General features: G+C 32.5%; 1 pseudogene; it reads left to right on the top strand.

Annotated features, from left to right (window-relative positions):
• The first annotated feature begins 3,288 nt into the window (after positions 1 to 3,288).
• LOC148212820 (uncharacterized) lies at positions 3,289 to 9,039 on the top strand (annotated as a pseudogene).
• The last annotated feature ends 6,173 nt before the right edge of the window (positions 9,040 to 15,212 follow it).

Below are 15,212 nucleotides of genomic sequence, written 5' to 3'. Positions count from 1 at the left end.
ACAGAGACGAAATGGGGATGAAGGTCGTACGAAATGAGAGAGGGAGGGACTAAACCTAATTTCTAAAATCTAAACATATATGATATAATATTATATTATTATATGTATAAAAAAATATTTTTTTTAACAATACATATGTCGGTCGGGTAGGTCGATTTTAGGAGATTTTTTTCTGCCAACCGACTGACCGACAGTCCTATAAAACCCCCGATCGACCAACCGCCCATGCACTCTCAAAACTGACCGACCGACCTATTTCGGTTGGTCGGGTCGGTTTTACCCCCTTTTATGTGCACCCACACTGGTGAGAAGTGGGAGGTTTTATCCCTTTTTTTCTCTTTTTATTCAATTAAAACTATTTTAATTAATAATTAATTAAATCAAATTCAAATTAAATTAAATTTAATCAAATTAACATAACCCATTAATTTAATTAAATAATGATTAAATTAAATTAAACTTAAATTAATCAACCATATTATAATCAAATTCTAATATATATCTCTTTCATAACTTTTCAATCCAATTCAAAATTAACTTTATATTATAATGTATCAATATATATTATATTAACTGCATCTCATACAATTAACTTTAATTCCCTTTAACAAATTTGAGCAATTCAAATTCTTTTCAAAACTAAATGTTCTTAACTATACTTTACGAGCTAGTAAGGGGATCTAATAGACCTACAGATCATAAGCTTCAACGATACAAGATTAATTTATTAAACTCATTAAATATATTAATCAACATTCATTAACTGTCGGTCACTCCACTAAAAACCCATAGCTGCACTCTTCTCACTGTAGAATATTTTGTGTCCACGGATTTTGACCATTAACGGTAAGTCAATCTTTCACAATGTTCGTAACCACACAGTTGGGTCAAATTACCATTTTACCTCTCTGTTACATCTTGGACCTTAAGTACCGCTGGTTCTCTAATGAACAACCCGATGATGGTCCGACAAATAACCAGAAGTCCCTCTCGACTAGTGAGAGGGTGGGGCCCCTTGTTTAAGTCCCGGAGTCAGCACTTAAGAGAATACTCATCGCACTTAAGAGAATACTCATCTACTTACCCTAAAGTTGTGAATGACTGAATTCCATCTTGTGTATATGTTCTTAACTTTCCGCTCGGTCTTGTCCCAAAATGGTAGGAATGTTGAGTCGGCGACTTGGGTCACTCTCACCCATACAAATCAAAGGACGAGCCCTAAAAGGCAGGAGTCCGGCCATAACTCACTCAAGATTGAGATCGAATTACCTGATGATCCTATTGAAATATTAATCTATTAGCTAACGGTGTTACAACTAAAGATTAATTATTTCGTGGTCCTGTATTATATTATACAAACTCATTGTATAGGATACCCCTACTCGAATTTCTTCATACGAACGACCTAGATCAAGTAATTTGTAACTATTATAAAATGGGTCGTATCCACAGTGTTTACCAGGATAAGGTACCCAACCTTATCTATATACTATAGACCCTTTAGGTTATTACTGAAACATTATCCACCTGTATATCTAATATATACTGTATATATATACACTGTATATTAACTATATAAGTTGCATATCTGTTACACATTGTTCCAGTTATATGACATAATCTCGGATGTTAGTTTATTAGATTTGGGTTAATGCAATTCTAAAAGAAATATCAATAATAAGTTTATTGAATAAATATTTGTTTTATGTTTACAAAACCACGAGTTTAGGGCACAAAACCCAACACTTTCGATTTAGTCCCTGTATGTAACAATTTAAGCCTCATTTGGTAACGTTCCCATTTCCTGTTTCTTGTTCTCGTTTCTAAATTTTAAAAAACGTTTATGGGAAAAGGGCAACATTGTGGGAACTCCCAAAATAAGTTTCTCCCGTTCCATTTCTTTTCTTTTATTTTCCTTTTTTTTTTTGCTTTGGTTTCTTGCTCATCCTTTATCTTATTCACTAGAGAGCTTCCTTCTTCGCCAGGGTTCTTCGATCTCCTTCTCCTTTAGAGTCACGGAAGGTATGTTCTCTTTCTCTTCCCCTTTTTTCTCTCACTCTATCCTTAAAAATTAGAGCAAAATTTCTCTGTCTGTCCATTTGAAAGTCTTTCCCATAATCATACATTTCACAAACCTCCTGCTTCATGGTATGAGCTTATTCATCTGTTCCGATGAAGATTTGGAGGTTTTATTTTTGATTTCGCATGCATTTGGTTTCTAGGTCTCTGTTATTTGCTCATTTCTAGTGGAAAATCACGTACCCTTTTGGACTTTATGGTGTGGTTGTGGAGATTCTGTGGATATCTGATTTCTTTTTGTCCTTTTTTATTCGACTCTTTTGAGTTTGAGGTGAACTTGAGTGTGCTAGCTAGATATTGTTCCCTTTAAAAATTAGGTTATAGGTGCAGGTTACGTGTATATAGAAGACAAAATTGCAACAAAAGCTAGTCTAATGAGTTTGACTATTTTTTTTATTGTTTTCTTTGTTTACGTTATCATTTAGTAAGTGAAAAGTTGTTGAAAGACAACAAATCTATACAACTTCCATTATTTTACAGTAAAAGTAAATTAATTTTAAATGTATCATAAGTATGATGATGAAAGAAACTTGAAACTGTAAACCAAGAAGATGTATGGTATTTTGATAAATTGACCATTTTCTCCTAACCTAGATATTTTCTTTTAGAAAATCTCAGATTTCTTTCACACCATATCCCCAAAATGGTTGCCTTTATATCATTAATTCATAGCATTTTAGCCCTACTCTTGACCACATAACAGTCGAGAAACGTTAAATTTGACCGACATATCAAAGGCTCAAGAACAACCAAAACATTAAAACTAAGAATCCAAGAATTTCCAACCACATGAATAGTGAAAGACATGTGTGCTTGATCCTTCTCTACTTTAAACATAATATGCAGTAATTTGGGCTTGAGGCTGTTCAGGGAAATTCTTTTCGCATCCCTTTTGTAGTACTAAAATAAAACATTCATGACAAATAGAATCCAAACAAAGATCTTCACCTTTAGAGGAATATCACATCTTCCAACAAGGCTTGAGATTATGAGCTTCCAATACAAAGGTTTTATTGAAAATACACGTGAAATACATGAAATTTCTAATCTTCCCCTCATTTTAGTGTGTACTCCATTAATTGTTCTTTTAACTCTTCCATCTTCTCACGTAATATTTTTCTTGCATGCCATTAAAAAAATTAACAACTCATTATTTAAAAAGAAATGTTTGTTTTTACATTTCTCTAGCTCTTAGTTGTAAAATATTTAATGGTGGTGAGGACAAGATTGGTCCTCACCGGTCAGGAGCCCGGTATTTTCCTAAAGGGAATGGGTTGTAAACTCCATGACGGCTACGCACCCTTTGAATTAATTTTTTAAATATGGTACGGTTAGGAGGTTGTCCCATAAGATTAGTCCCTCTAAGAAATAAGTAAAATGTTTTAATTGTATGACTGTCATATATCAACACATATGATTAGGATATTTAACTACAATTAATGGTTTGTTAAACTAATTAAAATAAATATCCTCAATCAATTGTGAAATTTGTGGCAACTAAAACTTCAGGGGTATTCTAGACATTTTTCTATGAAGCAAGAATTAGGTCAACAATTTCTCTAAATAGATCGATGGTAATTTTACCATTTTGGTCTTCATGACTTTTTTTTTTAATGAATGGTTTATCATTAAGCCACGTGGGCGCAAAGCGAACAACTCAATGGTAATTGACATATATCTTTAACCAAGAGATTGTGAGTTCAATCTCTCACTCCACATGTTGTACTAAAAAAAATTAGGCCACAATTGGGCTTAAATTGAGAAAATGTTCTCCATCACAAGACGGTGAGCCAGAGGAGAAAGTTGTAATTCTGCACATGGTATTTCCTTCCACACTTGGCTACAAAATACCATTTTGCTAACCTGTGATTGCGTAAAATTTGGAAAAGCTATACAATAGTGGCTGATCTCCCTCCCACCCATTTATCATTCCAAAATGAAGTCATTCCATATTCCTATTCTTGGTTACCACAAAATTATCCACGTAGCCTTTTAGTTTCATTATATTCCATCAAGACTTCTTATGCATCATGTCCTCCAATTCCCTTTAGCTTTTGGAATGGACGTTAAACATACTCAAGATTTCTTCACCTACTGAATGGTTTATCATTAGGCCACGTGGGCGCAAAGCGAACAACTCAATGGTAATTGACATATATCTTTAACCAAGAGATTGTGAGTTCAATCTCTCACTCCACATGTTGTACTAAAAAAAATTAGGCCACAATTGGGCTTAAATTGAGAAAATGTTCTCCATCACAAGACGGTGAGCCAGAGGAGAAAGTTGTAATTCTGCACATGGTATTTCCTTCCACACTTGGCTACAAAATACCATTTTGCTAACCTGTGATTGCGTAAAATTTGGAAAAGCTATACAATAGTGGCTGATCTCCCTCCCACCCATTTATCATTCCAAAATGAAGTCATTCCATATTCCTATTCTTGGTTACCACAAAATTATCCACGTAGCCTTTTAGTTTCATTATATTCCATCAAGACTTCTTATGCATCATGTCCTCCAATTCCCTTTAGCTTTTGGAATGGACGTTAAACATACTCAAGATTTCTTCACCTACTTTACACGACTATCCCTAGAAGGATTCTTTCCAAGTCTTACAAACTCTTGTTTTCTTATATCAGATATGTGGTTGGAAAAAGGGAGAGTTGTATTTTCTTTTGCTCCAAATCCCCTTTCATCCTTTAAAATGCTCAAACTCCCAATTGAATTAGCCACCAACACATTCTTCCTATCCTCCTTCATGTTCTCCTCAAAGTGATTATGTAAGTTGCGAATCATAGTACCATTATCTTCTCCGCTTCGATATTGTAGTTGTAGCTCGACTGCTTAAACTCACTTTCAGGTTATCACATCTTTAAGGCCCCAATGCCCCATTTTCTCCTTACTTGGGGACATGACCTATGAACTTCATTCGACCTTCCATTAAAGGTGGTTTCCATTAGCCTTACGGTGAAGTTTTATCCTACATAGGGCCTTCCTCCGGATTTCTCCAAATCTTCATTTTATTATATTCCTATTGTTACTACTATTAATATCTTTTCATATTTGTTCAAACCAACACAAAAGTTAGTAGTTTTAAAACAATATTTATAAGCTATTGTAGTTTTTGCTTGTGCGGGTGTGTTAGTTTTTGTCTTATTTAGTGTAGGTTACCTTTTTGATTTGTTTGTCTCTTTTGAGTTCAATGCTCTAGTTGGTGTTTTGCTTAAATTGAGACTTTTCAATTTTAGTTTTGTGTGTTTGTTTAAATACTTACTAAATAGTTTTATTTTGTTTTAATTTCTATACATCATTTTAGTGTCAATAAAATCATCAGAAAAGCATTATGTTGATGATGTAGTTGAAATTAAAGGTGAGCTACAAAGTGACGTTCTATGGTCAGACAAAAATGAAGCATTATTTATTGATTTAATAGATGAAGCAGTTAAAAAGGTCAATCGATGAACTATAACATTTACAAAATCAGGTTGGAATTATATGAGAAACCAATTAAATACTAGTACAAGATGTGCTTATACTGATGTCCAGCTGAAAAATAAGTTTTACAAATTAAGACAAATTTACAAGGACTGAAAGAAGTTATTGAGTGATATAATTGGAAAATGGGTGGGATCTGTTATTGGGCACTATCACTTTTGAAAAAGAGCAATGAAATGATCTTTTTAAGGTAAAAATAAATTAAAGTACTTTTTTCGTGCAACCTATTTGAATTATGGTTTATTCATATATTGATGTGCAATTTCTTATAGGTGAATAGTCTAAGAAGTTTAAGAAAAATGGTGAAAACATAGGGAGATAAAATTAGGGTTTGATTTATTAACAATTGAGTTGTATTGAAATACACAGTATGATGCTTCTATAAGTCGTTAACCTTAAATAAAAAAAAGACTAATCTACCCTCAAAGATAAATAATAATAATGACAAAAATATTAATGATAACATTCCCCCGCAAACTCACGATGCTACAACGATAAGCATTGAGAGTTTGTAAAATAAATAACGAAAGTGCGAAGCGGAGTGTGCCTTGGTAAACATATCAACAATTTGTAGAGATGAAGGAACAAAAGGCAATGTAATAGAGCTATGCTGGAGATGATGGTGAGTTACATGACAATCAATCTCAATATGCTTGGTTCACTCATGAAAAATTGAATTGCGCGCAATCTGAATAGCACTCTGGTTGTCACAATGTAAGAGAGTAGGACGACGAAGATAGACACCCATATCTGCAAGTAGCCAACTTAACCAAGCAATTTCACAAGTGGTCGAGGCCATGGCACGATACTCAGCTTCTATAGAAGACCTAAAAATAACATCTTGTTTCTTACTCTTCCATAAAATAAGTGAATTACCAAGGAAAATACAGAATCCAGTGGTTGACTTACGATCAGTAGGATCACCAGCCCAATTAGCATCAGAGTAAGCGCACAACTCTAAAGAGGACGTGGCGGGAAGCAAGAGGCTCTGAAACTGAGTGCCCCGAAGGTACCTGAGAATACGAAGAACAGCAGACCAATGAACTGTAGTAGAAGTAGTGACAAACTGACTAAACACATGAACAACGTGTGCAATGTCTGGACGAGTCACGGTTAGATAGACCAAACTACCAACAATAGTACGATACAAACTGGAATCTGATAAAGGAACACCATCTGACGAAGAATATCGGGCATTGGGCTCTAAAGGAGTACCAACCATCCTGTTGTTACTAAGACGCGCTTGATCAAAAAAATCAGCTATATACTTTGACTGAGATAAGAGATAACCTTTTGGAGAATAAGCGACCTCAATACTAAGAAAATAGCGCAGCATGCCTAAGTCTTTCATAGCAAAACAACGAGAGAGATCAGACTTTAAAGATTCTATTCCATCATAATCATCACCAGTAATGATCATGTCATCAACGTACAGTGACAACAAAATACGACCTACACTTGTACAGTTAACAAACAATGCGGAATCATGATGACTAGAGATAAAACCGAGTGAAGTAACAAATGTGGAGAACTTCTCAAACCTAGCACGAGGTGCTTGTTTAAGCCTATAAAGTGCTTTAGGAAGCCTACAAACTTCACCAGGTTTGTGAGCAACACCAGGAGGAGGAATCATATAAACTTCTTCATGAAAGTCACCATTCAAAAAAACATTCTTGACATCTATCTGATATATTCTCCATCAGCGAACAGAAGTCACTATGATCATAGTGCGGATAGTAGTCATTTTTGCAACAGGAACAAATGTTTCTTCATAATCCATGCCATACTCTTGAGAGTAACCTTTAGGAACAAGTCGAGCTTCGTATCATTCAATAGATCCATCAGATTTAGTTTTAATCTTATAGACCCAACGAGAGCCAATAGTACATTTTTCAGATGGTAGAGGTACGAAATCACATGTATGAGTCTGATGTAAAGCAGTAAGTTCCTTAGCCATAGCATTCTGCCAAAGTGGATCACAAACAGCCTCTTTAAAAGATGAAGGTTCAGAGAGATGATAAATTGAAGTAACAAAAGAAGCAAAAGAGCTAGAATAAGAGGAATATGCAAAATCTGGTAGTTTAGTGGACTTACAAACTCGAATGGATCGACGAAGTGGAGGAGCATCCGCGACCTCAAGAGATGATTGAGCAGCCATAGGAAGCAGAGAATGAGATGTGAATTTGTCAATAATCAAAGTACCAGAGTCTATTGAGCTATCAGAAGGGGCAGCCGGAGTAATGGATGAAGTTTCTTCAATGTCAGTATGAAATGTATTAATGTGAATGAGATATGAATGCGACAAGTGATGAAAACTAGCATGAATGGAGAGAAAAAGAATATGTTCTAAAAACACAACATGACGAGAGACATACTTGAAGATGAACTACTCAAGTGAAAGGAGGATGAATCCACAATAGAAGCTGCAACACCTGATACTTTGAGTTGATCCAAAACATATAGTCCCCCCTGCCTACGGCCTGTCCCAATCTCCTTCTGAGACTGCGGGTCCTGTATAGAACAAGTGGAAGACGAAAACGAAATTAAGTATCCCGATTTACATAATTTACTAACAGAGACAAGGTTCAAAGTAAGACTAGGAATATAGTAAACATGAGGGAGAGACACAGAAGGAGTAACAATTGTGCCGACACCTAATTGTAAATGGATCCTACTGTCGACGCCAAAATCGAAAATCAAATTAAAACAAAATTGTTTGCCAACCTCTTGTTGCAAATCAAATCAAAAGTATCAGTAATCTATGAAATAAAGCATATGTCTTCTCATCTTCTGAGCATCAATAAAATCTGGCTCCGATACCATGAAAACATAGGGAGATAACATCAGGGTTTGTTTTATTAACAATTGAGTGGTATTGGAATACACAGTATGATGCTTATATAAGTCGTTAATCCTAAATAAGAAAAGACTAATCTACCCTCAAAGACAAATAATAATAATGACAAAAATATTAATGCTAACAAATGGTTGCCAACATTACGGAAAACTTATGAGAATATTTGGAGATACTACAGCTATAGGTGTTAGTGCTTGTCCATCAACCAAAATTCCATCGAATTCTGAAGATGAAAATGATGTTGGAAGCAATATAAACTTTGTTGTTGAAGATACTAAAGGACAAGAAAAAAGTGGGAAACAAGTTCGAAGGAAAAGGGAAGAGTTAAGTAGTTTCATTTCTTCGTTTATAGATGTGTATGCTAAAAATGCAGAGAGAATAAATGATATTCTTGGGAAAAAAATCTCGAGTCGATGAAAGTCGGTCATCGAAGGCAAAAGATTCTATGGATGAAGAGTTGATGGAATGCTTCCAAGTTTTAAATGCAATGGAAGATATTGATGGGGAAACTTATACTAAAGTCTTGGAGCTTTTGCATGTGGATATTGCTTGGAGAAAAATGTTTTTACTCATGTCTGGGTCGAAAAAAGAAAGACTTCTTTCGTAGTATAGATGTCATTTTATGCTTTTATTTTGATTGAAACTCAAATATCTAATTTGTGGATATCTTTTGTAGTTCTATTATTTTCTTTTGATTGAAACTCAAAGTTCGACTGATGTGGTTATCGTTTTTTGTTTATAATATAAATATTTCGAATTTGATTTCACTTTATTTTCCTCATTTTGATCCATTTATGTTTATAAAGTTGTTTCTTATTCCTATCTTGTTTAGGCAAGTTCATGGAACTAATTCAACACAATAGGAAAGGTATGATTGGAGATTATAACTTTGAGGATTGTGAGGATGAAAATGATGAATTTTTATACATATTTGTATGTTTATTGTGCATTGACGTCTACAAGATGCAATCCTCTAAACAACCTAGTAGAACATATTCGCTTAAAGGTCATGATTATGTGATTGAGTTATTAAATGACAATGACACAAGATGCTTTGATTATTTTAAGATGAAAAAAGATACATTCATAGCTTTTTGTGAAGAATTAAAAGCTAAAACGGATTTGAAAGCATCTAGGTATCTTACCGTTAAAGAGCAAGTTGCCATTTTTTCGTTAATCGTATCACATAATGAAAGAAATCGTATGAGCATAAAGATTTCAACACTCAGGTCATACCATTTCTCGATCCTTCAACCATGTTTTAAAGAAAGTTTACAAGCTTGGAGTATAAATTATTTGTCCACCAAACTTAGACATTATACCACTGGAAATCATATTCAAGCCTAAATATTATCTTTTCTTTAAGGTAATGAATTGTTTGTTTTTTCCACAAACATTTTGAATAAATATTTGTTTTCGAATAATAAGCTTGTGTTTGTGCTTACTTTTTAGAATTGTATTGGTGCGATTGATGATACTCATATATCTGCATGCATTCACAAAGTGAACGAATTCTAATGAACCTTCCCTAGATTTGTCGTGAATCTGCTCACAACACTCATACTGTTGGCTTTTTGGCCTTAATCTCAAATTAATTAATTTTAATTAATTAATTAATTAATGTTTTGATGATAACAAACTTAGTTTTATTTATTGACATTTTTTGTATTTTAAAGTGTCCACAGTGTAGAGCTCGTTACAACGATTCCAACAACTGTTAGATCATCCAAATCGGAGCTCAAACGGAGAAGTTACGATCGAAACAAATTGGAAGGAAAAATACCCGAGAAGATGACGTGGCCAGTTCGTAAGCTGACAAGTGACAAGCTTCTTTTTAAAGTATATATATATATTGAAAAAGAAAATAAAAAAGATAAAAAAGAATAAATAAAAATTCAAAAAGAAAAAGTCAAAAGTTACCGTGGGTAATTTTGTTAAAAAAAAAAAGTCACTTCACATTAAATGCTGTCAGTTTAAAAAAAAATTTTGAAAAGTTACCGTTTTCTCACACATATATATATATATATTATTATTATTAATATTATATATATATAATTAAAATAACTTGTCACATCACTTTTTTATATATATATATTTTTATTTTATTATCGTTATTATATATATATTATTCTTAATTTATTTTTTTTCAAAATTATCTCAACCCTTCATTCTTAATGATTAAGATCTAATGGTTTAAAATTAAACTTGATTTTTTTTTACCATTTTCTTCCCTCTATTTAAACTAAACTTCTCATTCAAAATTAGACAACAATTCTCTTATTCTCAATCCTCCATAACTTCAAAATTTTCATTTTGCTAATCTCTCAAAGTTCTCAATTTTTCTTTCCATCTTATTTGTGAGAGAAATTTTATTGTTGTGAGGATTGAAATTTTTGTGAGCTCAAATTTGTATATTTACTCTATTTGAGAGTTTGTAAGTGTGTGTTTCAAAATCTTCAACTCATTGTAATGGTGTGATCCTCACCGTGGAGAGGATCGTCTTTGCTCTTGTGAAGAACAGTGTACCGGTTTGACTCCTACCGTAGAAAGAGTCAGAATTTCAATTTACAACCCAAGAGGTGCTTGGGAAGTGGAGTAGGACAGTTGTGCCGAACCACTATAAAAATTTCTGGTGTCAAATTTCTTTAACTCTCTCTCTTATTTATTTTTGCAATTAATCTTAGAATTTGATTGTTTGCTTTAAATTTCTCTTGTTTGCCTTAGAATTCATTTTATCTTACTTTGTTAAAATTGCATATCTCAAAAAGTGTATTATTTTTGTATAAATTGGGCCCATTTATTAAAAAGTTTATATTTTGTTAATTAAACCCTATTCACCCCCCCTCTAGGGTTGCCATACCGATCCAACACATACCATGAGCCAAATCTGGATGAGTTTAAATCATAGCGTACCTCAAGCTCCCCACAATACTATTAATGGAAAATCCTCCGTATCTTTCTTTTCTTGTTCACAACTCAAACACTGTTTCATAGATAATTTGAAGTGTGGTGTCAAATGAGTTTTTACTATCTTTGAATTTGTCATATTAAACCTGCCCAGTAGCTTTGAAATGTACTCCTTTTTACATCCTTTGAATTTGTCATATTAAACCTGCTCAATAGCCTATAAAGACACACTTTAAGGCTCTAAGGTTCAATTTATCTCGATTTGTGTGAGCATATGCAGTACATCCGAAAACTCTCAAGTGAGAAATGTCTGGTTTTACTCGAGACCACATCTCCTCAAGCGTTTTGAATTCAACAGCCGATGAACGTGTTCTATTTATCAAATAACACGTTGTGACTATTGCTTCCCCCCAAAACAATTTGGACAAATTTGATTGAGATAACAAACATCTTACCATTTCTAAAATGATCATATTCATACGTTGAGCAAGACCATTTTGTTGCGAAGTGTAACCAACTGTTAAGTGTCTAGAAATACCATACTTTGATCAAAGTTTATTAAACTCTCAATTCACAAACTCAAGTCCTCTATTAGTCATGATTTTCTTCACTTTCTTCCCAGTTTGATTCTGAAATAAAGTAAGCCAATCATTGAACTTTGACACTGTCTCATCTTTATGCTTCAAGAAATAAAGTCACACTTTCCTATTATAATCATCCACAATGGGTAGAAAATACTTGGCTCCTCCATGAATACTCACATTTGCTGGCCCCCATAAGTCTGCATGAATATAATCAAGCCTTTCTTTTGTGCAATGTTTTCCCTTTGTGAATTTTACATTTATAGACTTGTCAAAGATGCAATGTTCACAAATAGAAAAATTACCCACTTGCTTCAAGTTTAAAATCCCTTGATTATTCTGCTCTTTCACGCCTTTCTCACTAATATGCCCCAAACGTGTATGCCAGAGTTTTGTAGCTTTGAAATTTTTATCCACATCATCAGAGACAAGTGAGAGATTTTCTGACACTATCCGACTACTCAGTACATAAAACCCATTTTTAAGTTCTTTTCAGCTTCAATAGTGAGCCTTTACATATTTTAGTCTCACCATTTGCTATTTTGCTAGTATAACCAAGCTTATCTAAAGTTATAAGAGAGATAAGATTTCTTTACAAATCAGGGACAAGCCTCACATTAGTCAAAATTTTCACCAAATTATCATGAAGTCTCAGTCTCACCATGTCAATCCTCTTGATCTCACATATTTGATTGTTACCAAGGTAAAATTTTTTCTAGCTTGCAATGGTTTAAAGTCACTGAAGTATTCCCTTGAAGACGTCATATGAAAAATAAAAATTGAGTCCAAAACCCAGTTATCTGGCCATTCATTCCCTAAAACCAACAAAACCTCAGTTGATTCATAACCATCCAATACATTTGCTGAACTCTCTCCCTCGACCTTTTCCTGGTTGGATTGTTTGCTCTTTGCCAACAAATGACAATTTCTCTTAAAATGTCATTATTTCTAACAATTGTAAAACTTCTTACCCTTAGCTCTGGATTTTGATCGTGATTTTCCTCTCTAGTTGCTGTAATTTTTCTTCTTTACTCTACCTCGAGTTTACAGTGCTTCACTGTCATTCCTCTTCAGTTTGATCTCAAGTTCTTTCGACTTCAAAGCATTCATAACTATTTCTATATCTAAGCTGTCTCTTCCATACTTAATTGCTGTCTTGATTTCTTTATACAAATCGGGCAATGAATTCAACAAAATTACCGCTTGATTTTCTTCAGACATTTTCTCTTCAATGTTGGCTAATCAAGAACAATTTTGTTAAACTCATCTAAATTTGCATCTAATGGTTTTGAAGGATCCATCCTAAAACAAAAAAATTTCTCCTTGAGATATATCTTATTCATACAGACTTGACAAGATATAACTTATCCAACATTTTCTATATCTTTAAGGCTGAGGTGACATCATCGACCCGTCGTAAAACATTATCCGACAAATACAAAATCAGTGTACTAAAAGTCATCTCAAGCATTTCTTCCTTCTCTTATTCCGTCATTTCAGCTGCGTACTTTTTTTTAAAATCATTAAGAGCTTTTGCAACCTTTTGTTGCATTACGGACTCTCATCTTCTTTTTCCATAATCCAAAATCACCCTTACCATCAAATTTCTCTAGTTGAAACTTAGTAGTCATTTTCAAGATTCACTTATAAAAATCTTTTTAATTTTTTTTGATAAAAGCTTGTTGAAAAAAAAAAGAGCTCAAACGAGGCTCTGATATCACTTATTGAGAAATTCCAACATACATTAACAACACCAACAATTTCAAAAAATATATAATATCAACTAACTAAGTTCCAACAATAAATTTAACAAATAAATGAGGTATAGAGAAGAAATGACATACTGATTTATAGTGGTTTGATCAATGTGATATACATCCAATATAACGATCCGTCTATTCCATTCAATCGCCGAGAGCAACAACAAAGTACAAGGAGTCTTCAAGGAATAAAGAGCTTTAAGATACAACACCAAAATCCCCTAAAACAACACACCAATCTCACTCACCATCAATGAAGTTGATACAAAAGAGAGAAGTACCCAAGGGAATTTTGCAAGAGAAAACCCACTTAAATCTCTCTATTTTGGCTCACACACTAAATATTGTATTTTATGTTTTTAAGTGTTTTCAAATATGTGTTTGGTATCAGATTTGAAAAATGAATCTCAATTTAAAAATTGTCCAATATGTGTTTAATAATATATTTGTAAAACAATGTAGTTACCAACTAAATATTTAGTTCAATCTAAAATATCATTAAATAATTTATTAACATATATGTTACAAATTTGATGTTATTATTATTTTACAATATTATATACATGTTGTACTAAATATATATATATATATATATATATTTTACATATTTTAAATAAAAATATATATATATTTTACATATTTTAAATAAAAAAAGAATTTATAACATGAAATATTATATCTGTCAAAGTTTTTAGGGTAAGCATGATTAGTTATCTAAAAACATAAATTTAAAAATATAAGGGATTCAATGTGTTTGGTAGCAGATTTGAAAATTGAATCTTAATTAAAAAAAATCAAATTCAAAATATTTTGTAACATATTGGCAAGTGTTACCAACTAGATATTTAGTTTAATCTAAAAAATATATTAATTAATTTATTAACACAAATGTTATAAATTTTGTTAGAATTAGTATTTTACAATGTTATATTTTACATAATATAATTTTAACAAAAAATGAAATGAGTTTATAGCACGAAAGAATGTATTTATCAAAGTTTTTATATTTTTAAATATAACTCTGCATTTTAAAATTTTATATTCAAAATATGGAAATATTGTAAACATAAAAAAATTGTTTTCAGAATTTTCACTATTTGGATTACAAAATCCGAAAAGAACCCTACCAAACCCATATTCATTGAACTCATTTAATTCAGTGAATCTGAAAACAGAAACAGAATCCGGATTATCTCCCATACTCTTAGCTGTTTGGTTGGAAACTCGGATTCTATTTTTTGTTTTCAAATTCACTTAATCAAATGGATTGAGTTAATACGCATTTGGCAGAATTTGAGATATTCGTTTTTGAAAGCTGTTTTCGGATTATGTGATCCAAACAATAGAAATTCGAAAACAATTTTTTTAATTTATTTATATTTTTAGTGTTTTCAGATTCAAAATTTGAAAATTTTAAGATGCATAATTACATTAAAAATGATAAAAACTTTGATAAATATATTACTTCATATTATAAACTCATTTTATGTTTGTTAAATTTAAAACATGTAAAATATAATGTATTCTAAATT

The sequence above is a fragment of the Momordica charantia genome, assembly GCF_013281855.1.
Source record: "Momordica charantia cultivar OHB3-1 chromosome 2 unlocalized genomic scaffold, Mcharantia_2.0 BLBB01000002.1, whole genome shotgun sequence".
Taxonomy (NCBI): Eukaryota; Viridiplantae; Streptophyta; class Magnoliopsida; order Cucurbitales; family Cucurbitaceae; genus Momordica; species Momordica charantia.
The sequence above is the reverse complement of the archived record's forward strand: the minus strand, read 5'-3'. Positions and strand labels throughout refer to the sequence as shown.